This window comes from Jaculus jaculus, chromosome 20 (genome assembly GCF_020740685.1).
Source record: "Jaculus jaculus isolate mJacJac1 chromosome 20, mJacJac1.mat.Y.cur, whole genome shotgun sequence".
Taxonomy (NCBI): Eukaryota; Metazoa; Chordata; class Mammalia; order Rodentia; family Dipodidae; genus Jaculus; species Jaculus jaculus.
In genome coordinates this window covers 18175807-18193224 of record NC_059121.1, presented here as the reverse complement: position 1 = coordinate 18193224, position 17418 = coordinate 18175807, and the positions used below count along the sequence as shown (strand labels likewise).

The 17418-nt window shown below is 40.3% G+C and overlaps 1 protein-coding gene and 1 non-coding gene across 2 annotated transcripts in view; one reads left to right on the top strand and one right to left on the bottom strand.

The window, feature by feature from the left end:
* Pde4d (phosphodiesterase 4D) overlaps positions 1-17418 on the bottom strand; it is a 1345132-nt gene that overhangs the window by 1166977 nt on the left and 160737 nt on the right. The window lies entirely within an intron of this gene.
* On the top strand, positions 10283-10389 carry LOC123456327. The gene has a single exon (XR_006634463.1). It is a non-coding gene; the product is annotated as a U6 spliceosomal RNA (small nuclear RNA).

Genomic DNA, 17418 nt, shown 5'->3' with positions numbered 1-17418 from the left:
TATAATTATTATGTGGACATAATGTTATCTATTTAAAGGATAACACAATAAATCAATTTGTAAATGACACACAGTGTCATCAGACCTTGGGCGGGGGGTGGGGGGGAGAGAGGTGAAATCCATTATCCTTGCCTGGCTAGACCATGTTTTATTGTTGTTTTTTGTTTGTTTGCATTCCTTCCATACTATTGGGTGAATAGACATAGTTTATAGGTCTGCTTATGGAAATGATCTAGTTTCCCAGTTTATCTACAAATAGGAGGTAACTCTGAAACGAGGAGGGATGTAGTCATGGGTGCATAGTGAAACTCACCTGTCTCAATGACCTGGAAGGCCCCTGGACAACCAGAACCATCAAATGATTTTGCAGAGAAATGAGACAAACTTCACTTGGTTCAGCCAGTGCGATTTGAGGCGTTATCCATTTTAGCATTTTATGCTGATTCCCCTAATAGCTAAACTGAGGCTGGCTGCCTTGGAAACAACACAGATGGGCAGGATTATCTCCCAGCCGCGATCATCCTGCATCCCTCATCAATTTGCTAGTGAGCCATGTTCCAATGATGGGCACTGAAGCTTCCAAGTCAACGGACAATTAACTGACCACTAAGCATTCCCTAATATTGCAAGTGATCTGAATAAAGTGCCTTTTTTCACATTTTTGTTTACTAGTAAATAGTGCACATTTTAAAATTACAGATGAACTGCACTTTTGCCAAAGAGACTAAAACAAATTTTATTTTATACCAGTGACTGGAAGCCCATTGAAAAGTATACTAATTTTGTGGTGCATGTTGTTAAAGTCATTTAACTAGTCATTGAACAAAAATAATTCTCTCAAATTGAAAAGCCAAACTCCAGGGTTTTTTTTTTTTTAATTATTTATTTATTTATTTGAGAGTGACAGACACAGAGAGAAAGACAGGTAGAGGGAGAGAGAGAGAATGGGCGCGCCAGGGCTTCCAGCCTCTGCAAACGAACTCCAGACGCGTGCGCCCCCTTGTGCATCTGGCTAACGTGGGACCTGGGGAACCGAGCCTCGAAACCAGGGTCCTTAGGCTTCACAGGGCAAGCGCTTAACCGCTAAGCCATCTCTCCAGCCCCAGATTTTTAATATGTACATTTTGCTTATAACAGCGCTAAAATACTTTACACACACACATGGCAAGTGCTCATATGACAGCTTGGCAAAGATGCTAAGGAAGCTTCATAGCGAGCTCTGTTATGGGGACTGCAGAGGGTTAATCATGACTTCTTTCATGAATTTCTGTTCACTTTGGTAAATAATGTTTATCAATAGGAAGAGTAGGTTCACCTAATCTCTGAAACTTTTTTGAATTGGTTTTATTTTAGAATTACCTTTCAGACCTGTATTGCATACTCATTTATCTATCCCAGAACGAATTTGTAATCCACTGAATTCTGAATGCATGTGGACAATCACTTTTCTCACTGGCAACAAAGAGTTAAATTTCAAGCTGGGACGTGGTGGCACACACTTTTAATCCCAGCACTCACTCAGAAGGCAGAGGTAGGAGGATTACTGTGAGTTCAAGGCCATCCTAAGACTACATAGTGAATTCCAGGTCAGCCTGAGCTAGAGGAAGACACTACCTCAAAAAAAAAAGTTAAATTTCAGTGGGTAAAATCTATAAAGCCACTGCTTTATAACATATACAGTTTGAGGTGGGTGTGAGTGGGAATGAAAGTATGCCAGAAAACCCGGCAATTATTCTCATCCATTCATGCATTAGGTGCATATTCTGTTTTGACAATACATAGGACCCTTGCTGTTAAACTAAAATTGATGACACCTAGTTACCAAAAGCTCAGTTTCATTCATAATACAAATTACAACAAATCAACGACACAAATCGGATATTAGTCCACCATTTGTTACATTTAAAATAAGATTTAAGTAAATTTTGTCTTCCTGATGAATGCAATACACTGAGACCTTGAGGGAGTGTACGATCATCTAAAAGAAACAAAAAGATAACTCTCCGGGGTTGTGTTTGCCATTCATTTGATAGTGAGCCAAAGAATAAAAACAACTTCTTATGTTTTCACATAAATCACAGGTCAAATTCGCGTCTCACTCTGCCGCGGTGTAACCTGAGTTTTGTTGTTTGGATGTAAATGTCTCGCATGTGCCTGAAAACGGGATCCCCTGGGTGGTGATGCTATGTTAAAAGACGCTTCACCCAGATGTGAGGTGCAGCCTCAGGCTCCTGCAGCCTCGAACCACCCGTCAACATGCCTTCCACCACCACGATGGACTGCATCCACTCACACTGTGAGCCAAAGCAAACGCAACCTCCCTTGCTTCTTGTCACGTTTTTGCTCCTAGACATGAGAAAAGAAACTAACACACTGAAGCTAGTCACTCGGTTTGGGGGGTGGCGGGTTCCGGGTTGACCTGTATCTATCAAACTGGATGAAAAGATTACCTTCCATCCTATCTGTCCAACAGTCCCCTTACATTCCCATTAAAATGAGCTTTAAGGCTGGAGTGGTGGTTTAGCAGTTAAGGTGCTTGGCTGCGAAGCCTAAAGACCCAGGTTCGACTCCCCCAGAATCTCTATATAAGCCAGATGCACAAAGTGGCGCATGCGTCTGGAGTTTCTTTGCAGTGACTAGAGGCCCTGGTGCATCCATTCTCTCCTTTCTCTCCCTCTTTCCCTCTTTCTCTCTCTCATAAACAAAAATAAAATAAAACAAAATACTATTTTAAAAAATGAGCTTCAATTTTAAGACTTGGCATCACCCAAACCTGCATCTGAGTTGACTCTCTACCCGCTACAAAGCAGAGATAACTTCACAGAGCTGTTACGAAAATCAAAAGAAATACGGTATTAATTGTTCTGAACATAGGGCTTGAAGTCCAGTGAGGACTTCATAGATGCTAGCTAATACCTTCTTGTGTCCCAGTACAAAACCTTCAACATTTGTATGTCTAGATGCTAGTTGGCAGGTAGATAATTACTTTAAATGAAAGGACTTTCCACTCTAGGACATCTTAATCATCTAACTCTTTAGAATGCTACACTTTACCATGTACAGCAGTAGTATTTAATTGGGGTCCACAAAGAACTCAAGAGTGTGGTTAACTTAGGTGGAAAACAATACATCGAAATATCAACATCTAACTAAATAAAATGGCTTTTCCTTCAATTAGGAATATATATAATCACCAATCCACTGTGGTTTCTTTGCCACAAACAGAAATTTTATATATTTGACTATTGTTAGATTTGTTTGCAAACACTTCCAACTAATGTACATTAGGATGCCATACCTGCTATGTTTTGCTATTTGATGAAGTAGTTTATATATATTAAAACATATATTTAAGAATTTATATTGAAATAATTTATTTTCTTTAATCTTATAATATTAATTTATATTTTATAGCAATCTACTAAGAATGCCCTAATAACTTTACCCAGCTTTCTGAAAGGACCTAAGATTTTCTAGCCATGTATTCATGCATGCACACACACACACACACACACACACACACACACACACACATACACACACACATGCATGTACAGATTGACACAATTTAAAAGCTCTGTTATGGGGGCTGGAGAGATGGCTTAGTGGTTATGGCACATGCCTGCAAAGCCTAAGGGCCCAGGTTCGATTCTCCAGGTACCACGTAAGCCAGATGCACATGGTGGTGCATGTGTCTGCAGATCGTTTGCGGTGGCTGGAGTCCCTGGTGTGCCCATTCTTTCTCTCTCTCTCCCTCCCTCTCTGTCTCTAATAAATAAATAAATAATAAATGTTTTTCAAAAAGCTCTCTTATGGAGACCTCTTTTTGTTTATTTTTATTTATTTATTTGGGAGCGACAGAGAAAGAGAATGGGTGCACCAGGGCCTCCAGCCACTGCAAACGAACTCCAGACGCGTGTGCCCCCTTGTGCATCTGGTTAACGTGGGTCCTGGGGAATCGAGCCTCGAACTGGGGTCCTTAGGCTTCGCATGCAAGCACTTAACTGCTAAGCCATCTCTCCAGCCCTGGAGACCATTTTATAGTCTCATTGATGAAGCTTCAATCTCTGAGGGACAAATAAGACCTTGGTATTATCTGGAAGCGTGTTTCCTGTCAAGTTTCACATAGCATCACTTAACCACCAGTGTAGTGGCCTTTGGAGCTAGAACCTTTGCGGAGAGGGGGCATTTATGTCATGAGGACTTTTGTCTTTACCCAAAACAAACTCCTGACCCTTTCTACTGTGGAGAGACAGCCATAGAATTCTCACACATTTCCAAAACTAGGAATACTTCAGATGGCTTATTAGCAATAACTCTCTGACTTAAAGCAAGCTCCTTTTTAGAACACTGAGCAGCATAGAGCCAAGAAAGAAACAAGGTGAGCGTGCACGTCAGTGCTTTGGAACACCTCGTTTCTTCTCTCTCATATCTGTAATTTCACTGGACACACTAACAGCTCTTATTACTTAAATTACTAGTGACCCTGCATTTCTGTATCCTGTTGTCCACATGGAGTTTGCTTTGCTGGTTTGGAACCTGGGAATGTCTCCAGTTACTCTAAATAATTATTTTATTGGCCGTATCACTCAGTCAACACACACAGATTAAAGGTAAGACACATACAGATGAAATCATTGGCTTATTCTTCAACCTTTTCATACTTTCTCACTGAGCTTCAGTGTGTCTTGTGTGGGTAACGACTTTACCTGTGTGTTCTCAAGGATGGCATTTCTCTTAGTTATTGACTGACTGTTTTGTGTATGCACACATGCGTGAGAAAATAAGTATGGGTGTGCCAGAGCCTCTTGCTGCTACAAATACGCTCCAGATGTATGTGCAGTTTTGTGCGTCTGGCTTTATATGGGAACTGGGGAATTGAACCCAGGCCAGAAGGCTTTGTATACAAGTACCTAGAAAGAACTGAGCCATTTCACCAGCCCAAAGATGGCATTTCTAAGTTGCCTGCAGGTGTAAGAAAGCCTTTACCAAACTATTCTCTGTTCCCTTTGTGGCTAATAATAAAGTCCCTACAATTAATCTTAGTATAAAAGGTAAGGATAATCTTCTGGTATTTAAGTGATATAATGGATATATAATTGATACAATTGTTATTTATTAGTGTAATATTGGGACCTACATTCATAGTATTATTTTTAACAGAACAGATGAAATTGCATTCACTCTGGTAAATGAGTCCACATAGGACTTTGTTTGGTTTTGGTTTGGGTTTTGTTTTTCCTGAAAGAAGATATTTTATCTCAGAATCCCATGTTTGGAATTTAGCAATCCCAAAAGCTGTGATGATTTGAAGATAAGCATATTTATCCCTGAAGGTAGAGGTTTAAAATTCCAAAATAAGGAAACTGTTTTTAGAATCTTCGGCAGTTTCATCATATCTGGCTCTCTGGCTAGGAAATGAAGTTCAGCCAATGCTGTAACTAAACAGACCAGTTTATTCAAGACTGAAGCTCACTTTCACAGCACAAAAGGTAAGTCCCATAGGGCAATGTTTTAGCCATTAGCTTTTCCTTGAGGTGTGCTAAATAAAAAACAAACTAATGTCAAAATGCATTTTTATGATTTTGTTAATTTATGCTAGGTAAAAATCCCTCAAACTTCTCAAGAGATAGGTAGTCTGGTAAATTTAAGTCCATACAAGGACATGCAGAATTTAGGAACCAGATTTACTGCCACAAAGCTACGATGACATCATAGTATAAAAAGGATCATAGGCAAATAAACTGGCGTAATAGCTGTGTATAGAAGCATGTGGCCAGTGGAGGAGAAAGAGGCAAGAGGGTAATCTTTACAGAAACAGCATTTGGGATCATGCCAGTCAACCTTTCTCAAATGGCAAGATGCTAAGGTGCTTTAAGGAAAAAAAAAAAAACTAACATTGTGTCATGTAAAATATATTTCATATATTTAAACATATTCCCCAAAAGGCTATTATTATGCAAGCATTCATCTTAGAGAAACTGAGAGAAGACTAAGAAATTACATAAATGATAATGCCCAGGTTGTGATTGCATAAAGACCAATGCTACAGTAGTATTTCCCAATTAATTCTACTGACACTCACTGTCTTCCAACAATCATCGCCTTATAATGTAACTTGTCGACATTTCAGCCATTCAGACTCATTTTATACTTACAATAAAGTGAAAATGAAAATCTATATAATTTGCATTATCATTCCTGTTCTGTCATTAAATGATAACAAGAATCAACAACTCTTAGTATTTCTTATAGCAGTTAATTTCTTGTAGACCATTTTCCTTAGCTTCTTTAGACTAAAGTATCTATTAAAAATCCCATGAGCTAACACTCGTGTTATATCAACATCTAATCTTTTAAAAAGTAACTCGTTGACAAGCAAGTTCGGAACATTTGTATTCTGGGCAAAGCGTTCAGTAATTTGAATCATTACATGCTATTTTTCAGAAAGTACAGTGAAGTATCAAATTATAAAACTTTTCATGAGGGAAGGAACATGAAGATAGTCTACTCACTGTATTTAAAAATTAAAACGAGTTCTTAGGAAGTTAAATGACTGAGGTTGAGTTTATTAAGTATTACAGTCAGATTCATGTTGCTGGAATCAACATCCAAATAGACACAGTTTTGAGGAAGAAGGGCTTCATTTCAAGCTTACGGCAGGGGTTGGGGGGGAGTTCCATCTGTGGTAGAAAAAGCTGCTTCCACACCACTAAGCAGAGAGGAGCCATCGCCAGCCAGCTAACACCAAAAGGCAGCAGGTCCCAGGAAGAGGTCAAACCTCTCTGCATACCTTTGAGCTGTAAATAAGACCCACCCCTAAACACACCTTAGGACTGGACCCCAGAATCTGCCCCCATTGTCAGCTCCTCCGGCCAGGCACCTGAGTCTATGGGGGACATACATTCAAACTACCGCATGGAGTTAGGCTAAGGAGAGATGGTCATTGCTGATTGTATAACTTACTAACTAATTCTTCACTTCTAGATAATCTAGATATTGAAAGAAAAGGAAGTATCTAGAGCAAGTGAAGAAAGGAGGGAGGAAGGGAAGGAGGAAGGAAAAGAAGAGTGGGAGTTATTGTATCCAGAGTTGCTCTGTAGCATTATTTCGGAACTGAAAGATTTGATGAGACAAGTTTGATATTCAGTACAATTACTTAAGGCTGGAGAGATGGTTTAGAAGTTAAGGTATTTGCCTGTAAAGCTAAAGAACCCAGGTTCAATTCCCCAGGACCGACGTAAGCCAGATGCACAAGGTGGCACATGTGTCTACAAGTCATTTGCAGTGGCTAGAGACTCTGGCATGCCCATTCTCTCTATATATCTGCCACTCTCTCCCTTTCTCTCTCTCAAAGAAATAAATGAATAATTAGACTCTTGAAAATACATTCAAGAGCTGGGCATGGTGGCACATGCCTTTAATCCCAGTACTTGGGAGGCAGAGGTAGGAGGATCACCATGAGTTTGAGGCCATCCTGAGACTACATAGTGAATTCCAGGTCAGCCTGAGCTAGAGTGAGACCCTATCTTGAAAAACAAAACAAAAATACATTTAAGGGCTAGAGGGATGGCTTAGTAGTTAAGGTGTTTGATAGCAAAGCCAAAGGACCCAGGTTCGATTCCCCAAGACCCATGTTAGCCAGATGCACAAGGGGGCGCATGCACTTGGAGTTCGTTTGCAGTGGCTGAAGGCCCTGGCACACCCATTCTTTCTTTCTCTCTCTCTTCCTCTTTCTCTGTCAAATAAGTAAAAATAAAATAAAATTTAAAACATACATTTAAAAATTATTTGAAACATTATGAAATTTCATAAATAATTGTTTATGTGAAAGAGGAATATATAACACATACCTTAGAGGTAACTGTAGATCCTAATAAAGAATGAGACACAACATAGACTGGGCAAAAGCAAATTATGGCTGAACTGGAAAATCATTTGAGAATTAGTTACCTCTCACAGTTAGGAAATTGTTTGACTCTAAGAAATACAATTCATGTCATCTTATCTATCTAAGGGAAATTTTCATTAAAAGCTTCTATGACTGACTGATGTCCTAGGAGTTTAGAGAAGCAGCTAAGATTGAAGCAGCTTGAGACTCTGCTCCGCAACCTCGCTTATAATTCACCTTCTCTAATCTGCATGCTATTCTGGACATCAGATTTTCTTTCCTCCTTCTCTGAAAACTGAACCTTGTGTCTTCAGCCCCAGTTTTCAAAAAAAAAAGGACTCAAGGGCTAGAGAAATGGCTTAGTTGTTAATGAGCTTGCCTGAAAAGCCTAACAACCCAGGTTCGATTCCCCAGGACCCATGTAAAGCCAGATGCAGAAAGAGGTGCGTGTATCTGGAGTTTGTTTGCAGCTCCTGGAGGCCCTGGTGCACCCATTGTCTCTCTCTCTTTCTATCTCTCAAACAAACAAATAAATATTTATAAAGAAAAAGAGGGCTGGAGAAATGCCTTAGCAGTTAAGCGCTTGCCTATGAAGCCTAAGGACCCCGGCTGGAGGCTCAATTCCCCAGGACCCACATTAGCCAGATGCACAAGGGGGTGCAAACATCTGGAGTTCATTTGCAGTGGCTGGAGGCCCTGGCACACCCATTCTCTCTCCCTCTCCCTCTCTCTCTCTATCTATCTTCCTCTTTCTCTCTCTGTCTGTCGCTCTCAAATAAATAAAGAAAAAGACTATGCTCCTGGGCATTCTGGCAAACATCTTTAATCCCAGCACTTGGAAGGCTGGGGTAGGATCCCTCTGAGTTTGAGGTCAGCCTGAGATGACACAGTGAATTCCATGTCAGCCTGGGCTACAACATGACCCTAGCCTCAAAAAAAGAATAACAAATTAAAAAACAGACAGACTATGCCCACAGGGAATTACAAACTTATGAACTACAATAAGAAAGTGGGTGAAGGTAGCAGGTAGAAGAATAAGCAAGGCGGGGAGACTGTGTATACCCATTCTCCCGTGTGTCAGGCTTTTTAGCTACATGATCTCACTCATCCACAAGGGCGTTCTACATAAGTAGTGTAACTTCCATTTTACAAATACATGAGCAGAGACTCGGTAAGGTTAATGGACTTTTGAGAACAACGCGCTGTAATGGGATCACAGTGGAAAAACAGCGCTTTCAATCTGGGGGTCAAGGTCTGGTGACGTGGCTGTGTGAGCCGTTCACGCTGAGCGGGACTGAGCGTGCAGAGAAACGGCTGCATCCGCTGGTGAGTCTTCAAGGAGCACCACAGACAGGGTACGGGCACCTTGTCTCTAACAGAAAGACATTGCTAAATAACGTAGCAAGCCTACAGAGGGCATTCCTTAAGGCCTATATGTAAAACAGAAATACTCTTGTTGGGAATTATTAATAATTTGGTACTTACACAGAAGATGCGCATATATTTTCACCCACAATCAGCCTGGGCTTCGTTTTATTTTTTCCTTCTGCAGGTTGTGTATCACAGTCCATCCAGCTACATAATGCAATTCCACGCTGTTTCCATGACTGCTGACCAGGCTCTGATGTACGTGAGCCTGAACAAGCCTTAGGATTGACATTATTTTCACATTATTTACATGATTAGAATCTTCGTGATTAAGAGCCACTCCGCAACAAGAAGAGTGATTATGTTAGAGATAACTAAGAATCTTGCTATTGCAAAGAATTTTTAGGGCTGGAGAGGTTGGCCTAGTGATTAAGGTGCTTGCTGGCAAAGCCAAAGTATCCAGGTTTGGTTACCCAGCACCCACATAAAGCGAGATGCACAAGGTGGCACATGCATCTGGAGTTCATTTGCAATGGCTAGAGGCCCTGGCATGCACATTCTTTCTCTCTCTCTGTTTCCTCTCTCGCTCTCTCTTTCTTCCTCCCTCTTTCTCTCTCACTGTCTCAAATAACTAAATAAATAAAAGAATTTTCAGCTACACAGATATATAGATATATATAGATAGACAGATAGACAGACAGATAGGTGATAGATAGATAGATATAGATGATATAGATATAGATATAGGTAGAGAGATAGATGATAAATAGATAGATGACACATAGATAGGTATAGAGAGAGAGAGATGGATGGATGGATAGATAGATAGATAGATAGATAGATAGATAGATAGATAGATAGATAGATAGGCAGGCAGGCAGGCAGGCAGGCAGGCAGGCAGATAGATGTTAGATAATAGATAAACACAAATTTATGTTTGATGGGATGAATGGTTTGAATTGAGGGAATAGGTGAACAGAATAGGAAACTCTAACGTGTGCTGACTTCTGAAATATCTTCTCTGTGCTTGCTTCAGCAGCACATATACTAAAATTGGAACTATACAGAGAAGATCAGCATGGTCCCTACACAAGGATGACACACAACTTCAGGAGCGTTCCATATTTTGTCTCTACTAAAAAAAGGGGGGGGGGGTTATCCCATTTATCTGGTGCTAACTTTACTCTCTGTTGGAGAATCTACTTCTCTTTTCCAGATAGACATAGATCCTAAGGACAGAACCACCCCATCATACTTCAAAAGGATCCCAGCTGAAGCTAAGAATAATTGGCGAAACAAGCAAGGGTGCTGCTTTCTTTGTGAACCTGGTACCAGCCCAAGGGTGAAGGAAATCGACACAGAGAACAATCAACTCCTACCAAATCAGATATCCAGAGACACAGAGGCTCCCAACACCTCATCACTGAAGCAGACCCAAAATGAACCCAACATGGCTCAGGGAAATTTTGTGGAAGAGGGGGTGGAGAGAATGTCAGAGCCACACGTTGGGTCATGATATGCAGAGACATTTCTCCTACCCATAACTGTGGGCTAACTCCACAATGCATGACCCATATACATCAACAAGGAGGGGCCAGGGGGAGGGGGTAGGACATGGATGAGCCTCACAATGGTACCAACTTGACTGTATTCACTGAGTACAAAACGAATTAATAAAAATAAATAAAATAAAATATCTTCTCTTTTCTTTCCCACTGACTCAGCAGGTATTCCTGGAATGTTCCAGAGGGGAAAGCTCTCCTCTGCATTTCTCTGGCCACTCTACAAACAATGATCTTCTGGCTGACTGACTTAGAAGAATAACCCAACGTCCTTGATGTGGCATCACAGTGGCAGCTGCCACCTCTGGGGTACAGAGACCAAATGAGGCTTCTGTAATATGTTGAAACTCAAAGGAACCAGGAAGGGAGAGCTGTCTGTTTGGCTCTGTTTCTTCATATTTGGAGGACTTCTGAAAGGTCTGTTTACTGTCATATCTCCTCTCCCTCCTGCCACACACGGACTAAAGTGCCAATTAATTCCATGGCTTGAGGCACTTTCAACAGAAATCCCATATTAAATGTGCCTGTTGCCTGGCCAGACTTAAGCATTTTTCCTCTTATGCCTCTATGCCAAACAGAACACTTATCCTTTATCTAATAAACAGGTCTCTGGGGAATGGGATATGGCATGCAGTGACATCCATGGGGCATTTCTAAGGAGCACAGCAGTAAGATGACCTCTGGCTAGTCTCAATTGTTCACCATTATTCCATTAACAAGGATTTTTTTTTTCTAGATTAAAATTGACCTTCTTCATTCTTATTATATGTCCATGGATAGTCCTTTCCCAAATGTGCACTGCTAGAATTCTTTCCATTTCTCAAAGCCAGTTCATTAGTGCATTTAAATATTCATTTTGGAGCTGGAAAGATGGCTTAACAGTTAAGGTGCCTGCCTGTGAAGCCAAAGGACCCAGGTCTGATTCCCCAGGACCCACATAAGCCAGATGCACAAGGTGGTGCATGCGTGTGGATTTTGCTTACAGTGGTTGAAGGCCCTGGTATGTGTTCATTCTCTCACTCCCTCTCTCTCTCCCTCTCTCTTGCTCAAGCAAATAAAATTCAAAATAAATATATAAGTAAGTAAATTAATAAATAAACTGTATTCCTTTAAATAAGCATATCAACTTACATTGATATTGCTTTCTTTGGAACTGGAAACTTGTGTTCTTGACATTCTTCTTGATTAGACCTAAGCACCTTAAGACACAGAATTTTGCATCTGTCCAAATATATACACAATAGCATCCACTGCCATACTTTGCACATCACAGGAGTGCAATAAATTTGATAACTTACTGGCTCAACAGATATCACCACAGAATTTATATACTATTGGAATCTTTCAGTCTTGAGATGAATGATAAGTTTGGGCAAGAAAGTGGTAAAAAGGTCAACATCTTTGCCTGAAATGGGCATCTAAAAGGTGTCAATGATACCACCAAAAAAATAAATAAATAAAAAATAACTTAGAGCTGAAGCAGGCATGCATAGTCCCAAGTAGCTTCATCTGATGGGATTACAGTTGCTCTGTCATGACTCTTTAATAGCAGCATATGTTATTTTCCAAAACATTATTTAAATAAGATCAGTTTACATAAGTCCCAGGAGTGACTCCTTGCAATTGTACTTCTGAAATTACTCTAACTCTGGGCCTAAAGAAATTAATATAGGGGCTGGAGACATGACTTAGCGGTTAAGTGCTTGCATGTGAAGCCTAAGGACCCCGGTTTGAGGCTTGATTCCCCAGGACCCACGTAAGCCAACTGAGTTGCACGAGTTGGTGCATCCATCCAGAGCTCGTTTGCAGTGGTTGAAGGCCCTCGAGTGTCCTCTCTCTCTCTCTTGCTCTCAAATAATTAAATAAATAAATAAGTGACGTTAGTATATTTTCTGTCAGGGTGACGAGAGAATCATCTCTTGTCTCCAAGTCCTGCATGACACATACTCCAAGAATTACTTTTTCACCCCCAGGGACTGGCAACCTCTATGTTTATTGATGAGCTCTTGATCCAAACTACCCTTGCTTCCTGGCTATTGTGGAAACTACAGGGAAAGGACTCTAATTAGTAAAGTCCTTGAAAACTCTAATTTAATTAAGGTCATCTCAGCACTGATTCTGCTACAACCCATGGGGTTTTAATTATTTACAATTGCTTTGCTTTTGTGTCTTGTTTGACCCAACTCAACTGTGTTCCAATCTGAAAGTAACACAAAATTTGGAGGAGCATTTTGAGAATGTTATTGTTAATGTTATTGTTATTGGTCCATAAAAATGGCAACCTTGTGAGTAATATATATTTCCGAACTTTAAATTGAATGATTATAGCAGAATTATGTTTATTACTTAACCAGATCTAGCATAGAGAATTTTATATAAATATGTATGTTGATCTACTTCTATATCATATACTTACTTTTTTCCTTGGACCAATATCTCCCCTATTCTATAGTTTTCTTCTTAGGAAAAAAAAATGCTGATAAATAGAATGTGAGTATCCAATATTGGCCAGAGTCAATCTCACCAATAATAATTCATGGACCATCCCCTTGGTAAAGTTATACAGTGTTATGTATTTATTTATCTTATGTATTTGAGAGAGAGAGAGAGTAAGGAGAGAGAGGCAGATAGAGAATAGGCACGCCAGGGCCTTCAGCTGCTGCTAACAAACTCCAGATGCATATGCCACCTTATGCATCTGGCTTACCTGGATTCTGGGGGATCAAATCTTGGTCCTGTGGCTTTGCAGGCAAACACCTTAACCACCAAGTCATCTCTCCAGCACCATAGTTTTTTTTAAAAAGATCATCATTTCCTCCCTCTTCAGAAAATGGTCATTCTCTCTGTGACCATTTTAGGAAAAAAAAATAAAGTTTACTCATCAATTATGCACAGATAACAAAATCAAAGATATATGAACAGATGTGCAACAAACTTAACATTTTCTCCTGCAGAGAAATATTTACATTCAATAGGCAAGATCCAACCAATGGAATGGGAGAAAATATTTAAAAGGTATATGGTTGACAAGTTATCAATATTCAAAATACAAAGGGAATCCAACTCCACAGCAAGAAAATAAAGCATTTTAAAAATGGCCCAAGTGCCTAAATAGAAATATCTCAAAAAGGAGACATTCAAATAGCCAAAAAGTATATGAAAAAGAAGTTCAATATCACCAGTCGTTAGGCAAATGCAAACCAAAACCATAAAGAAATCTTGTACCTATTATTAAAAAATGTTAAGTGGGGCTGGAGAGATGGCTTAGCAGTTAAGGTGCTTGCCTGCAAAGCCAAAGGAACCAGGTTCGATTCCCCAGAACCCACGTAAGCCAGATGCACAAAGGGAACATGTGTCTGGAGTTCGTTTGCAGCTGCTGGAGGCCCTGGCATGCCCACTCTCTCTCTCTCTCTCTCTCTCTCAATTTCCCTCTCTTTCTTCTTCTTTCTCTCTGACAAATAAATGAATAAAAATATTTTTAAAAACTGTTACGTGTCATCAAAGATACAGCGGAAAAAGAACTCTTCTATACTTACAGAGGAACTGTAAATTAGGGGGAACTATAGAAATACCTCAAAAACATTAAAAATAGGTCATTCGATCCAGCAACCTCACCTTTGAAGATATATAAAAAGGGAATGAGCTCTGTATGTTTGAGAGCAAGCTGGAGAGATAGCTCAGTGATCAAGTGTTTGCCTGCAAAGCCTGACAATCAGGGTTCAATTCTCCAATACCCATGTAAAGCCAGATGCATAGGGTGGCGAATGTGCATGTGGAGTTTGTTTGCAGTAGCTAGACGCCCTAGCATGCCCATTCTCTCTCTCTCTCTCCCTCTCTCTGTCTCTCTTCTTTTCTTTCTCCTTGCAAATATATTCATATATATATATATATATATATATATATATATATATATATATGATATATAAATTGTCTACTGAATTCATCATGCTTGGAGGAAACATGAGAATGTATCCCTGGGATACCATTGAAAGCTGGTGACATAATACATACGTACATACAGACAGACAGACAGACAGACAGATAGATAGAGAGAGAGAGACTTTAAAAAAAATGAAGAAACCATACCATAACCACAGCATGGAGGAAGACCTTGGAAAATATTCTGCTAAATGAAGTAACCAGATAGGTGTTTTGTTTCTTTTTCTTTTACGAATCACAAAATTTACATGTGGGACCTAAGAATATCAAACTCATACAAACACAGTACATGGTCGCCAGGGCTCGGGAAACGGGTGTTACGAGAGACCGATGCTGGTCTGAGTACGAAGTTTCTGTTGCATAGGATGAAAACGGGCTCTGATGTTTGACTGTACAGCGGGATGACTGATGTTTACGGTGACGAGTGTTCGCTGAAAATATTCTCACTACCACACAGAGGTAAACTATGAGAGCAAATGATACATGCGTTCACTTCACTATCATTCCACAATGCATACACATGCCAAAATGTTGCATTATAGATTGTGAAGTATATATACTTCTTATTTATCAATTACCCTTTATGGTGGACTTTGAAATTTTTTACCACATGTTATTCTACTGGTTTAGGAACAATAGCCCCTGACAGCCCCAAGAACTGAGTCAGTCAGACAACTCATAGTAAAGAAGAGACCACAGTTGTATAGCAACAACAAAAACAGTTAACAGGGCTGGAGGGATGGTTTAGCGGTTAAGGCGTTGGCCTGCAAAGCCAAAGGACCCAAGTTCAATTCCCCAGGACCCACGTTAGCCAGATGCACAAGGGGGCGCACGCGTCTGGAGTTTGTTTGCGGTGGCTGGAAGCCCTGGCGCGCCCATTCTCTCTCTCTCTCCCCCCTCTTTCTCTGTCAAATAAATAAAAATAAAATATTTTTAAAAACCAGTTAACAACTCCCTGTTGCTATTTGGGGAAACAAATCATCTACCATGTTCATCAACCACCACTGAAAAGGAAGGTGCCTATTTTATTCTGTGGTTGTAAACGATTATCACTGAGTTGTTTCCTTTTTTTCTTTTGCCTCAAAGTTTCTCTATCACATATTGCTCCTAGAACAAGTCTAACTTAAGTCAACCAGCCCTGCAGCAAGGCACTGCTACTGAAAAACGAACAGGTGTAAAGTCTATTGGCAGAAAAGGGAAGACCCTACAGCTTTAAAAGAAAAAAAAAATGTTACACCAGTACCTGCCCCATGATCCCTGGCCTGGTCTAAATTCTCTACTGAATTCATCATGTCTGGAGGAAACACAAGAATGTATCCCTGGGATACCATTGAAAGCTGGTACCTTTTCAATGGAACAAAAAAAGTCACCTTTAAAAAAAAACAAAAACGTGTTTGTTTCCTCAAACAAGTCATGAGGTTGTTTCTTGCCGTCACAATGGTGGCCAAGTGCTGGCTGTGAAGGACACACTGACCACACTGATTACCAAAAAGGTGAAAAAAAAAAAAAAGGTGACTTCTGGTATCATGTGCACCCTCAATTTCCCAACATTAACAAACAGGAAAGGGCAGCATTTTATGAATGCTTCATCTTCTTTATGTCAGTTTTCTTTCGATGGTGGCCAGGCAAGGAAATATGCGGATTACTATGTGAGATAATATCCCAGAATGCGCCTTCTTAAAAACAATTATTATTAGCCGGCTGTGGTGGCGCACGCCTTTAATCCCAGCACTCGGGAGGCAGAGGTAGGAGGATTGCCATGAGTTCAAGGCCACCCTGAGATGACAGAGTTAATTCCAGGTCAGCCTGGGCCAGAGTGAGACCCTACCTCAAAAAACCAAAAATAAAATTATTATTGCTATTACTATTACTGCTCCTCACTGCAGAGGGTCACAAAGGCATTAGAGGTGTGACCCGTGGGTTGGGCTCGGGGACTCTTGAGAGGTGGAGAGGGGTTGCATTGAGGGGCTGCTCTCATCAGAGGCTCTGCTCGGGGCAGAGACCACGTCCACATCACTCAACATCTATGGCTCTTGGCAAGTCCCTTGTGGACTCAGCTAAAGGCTGCTGTGCCATTGCACGTGGCGTTTTCCCAAAGACTGCTTGAGTGTCCTTGTAAGCTGGTAGTTGGCTTTTCTCAGAGGGTTTAGAGGGAGAGAAATGGCACCCACAGAAGAAGCCACCATTTCTTATAACCCCTAAAGACGTAGCTGCTTCTCCACTATAGTCACGTCAGTGATTTTGGGCCACGCTGTAAAACATAAGAACTTTCTGCTTCTGTCTGCTTGGCAACTTACACATTTACCTGACCTCCATCCCACCTCTCCCTCACCCTCCACACCCTTTCCCGACCATTATTTTACATTATAGTTGACTTTAAAAAAAATACAAGTATGAAAAAAGTGAACAATAAAAATTAAATATGAGGGAGAACATGCAGAATTTAAAGTTAGAAATTTAAAAAGGTCAGCATTATAGTCGGTACCACAGAAATAAAAAGGAACTGTAAGACCATCACAGGCAACTATACAATAAATGGGAAGAAAATAAGTTTCTGAACACATATAACCTTCCAAACTTGAACCATAAAGACAAAGAAAACCTAAACAGACCAATCGTGAGAAGTGCAACTGAATTAGTACTAAGAAATCTCAGGCT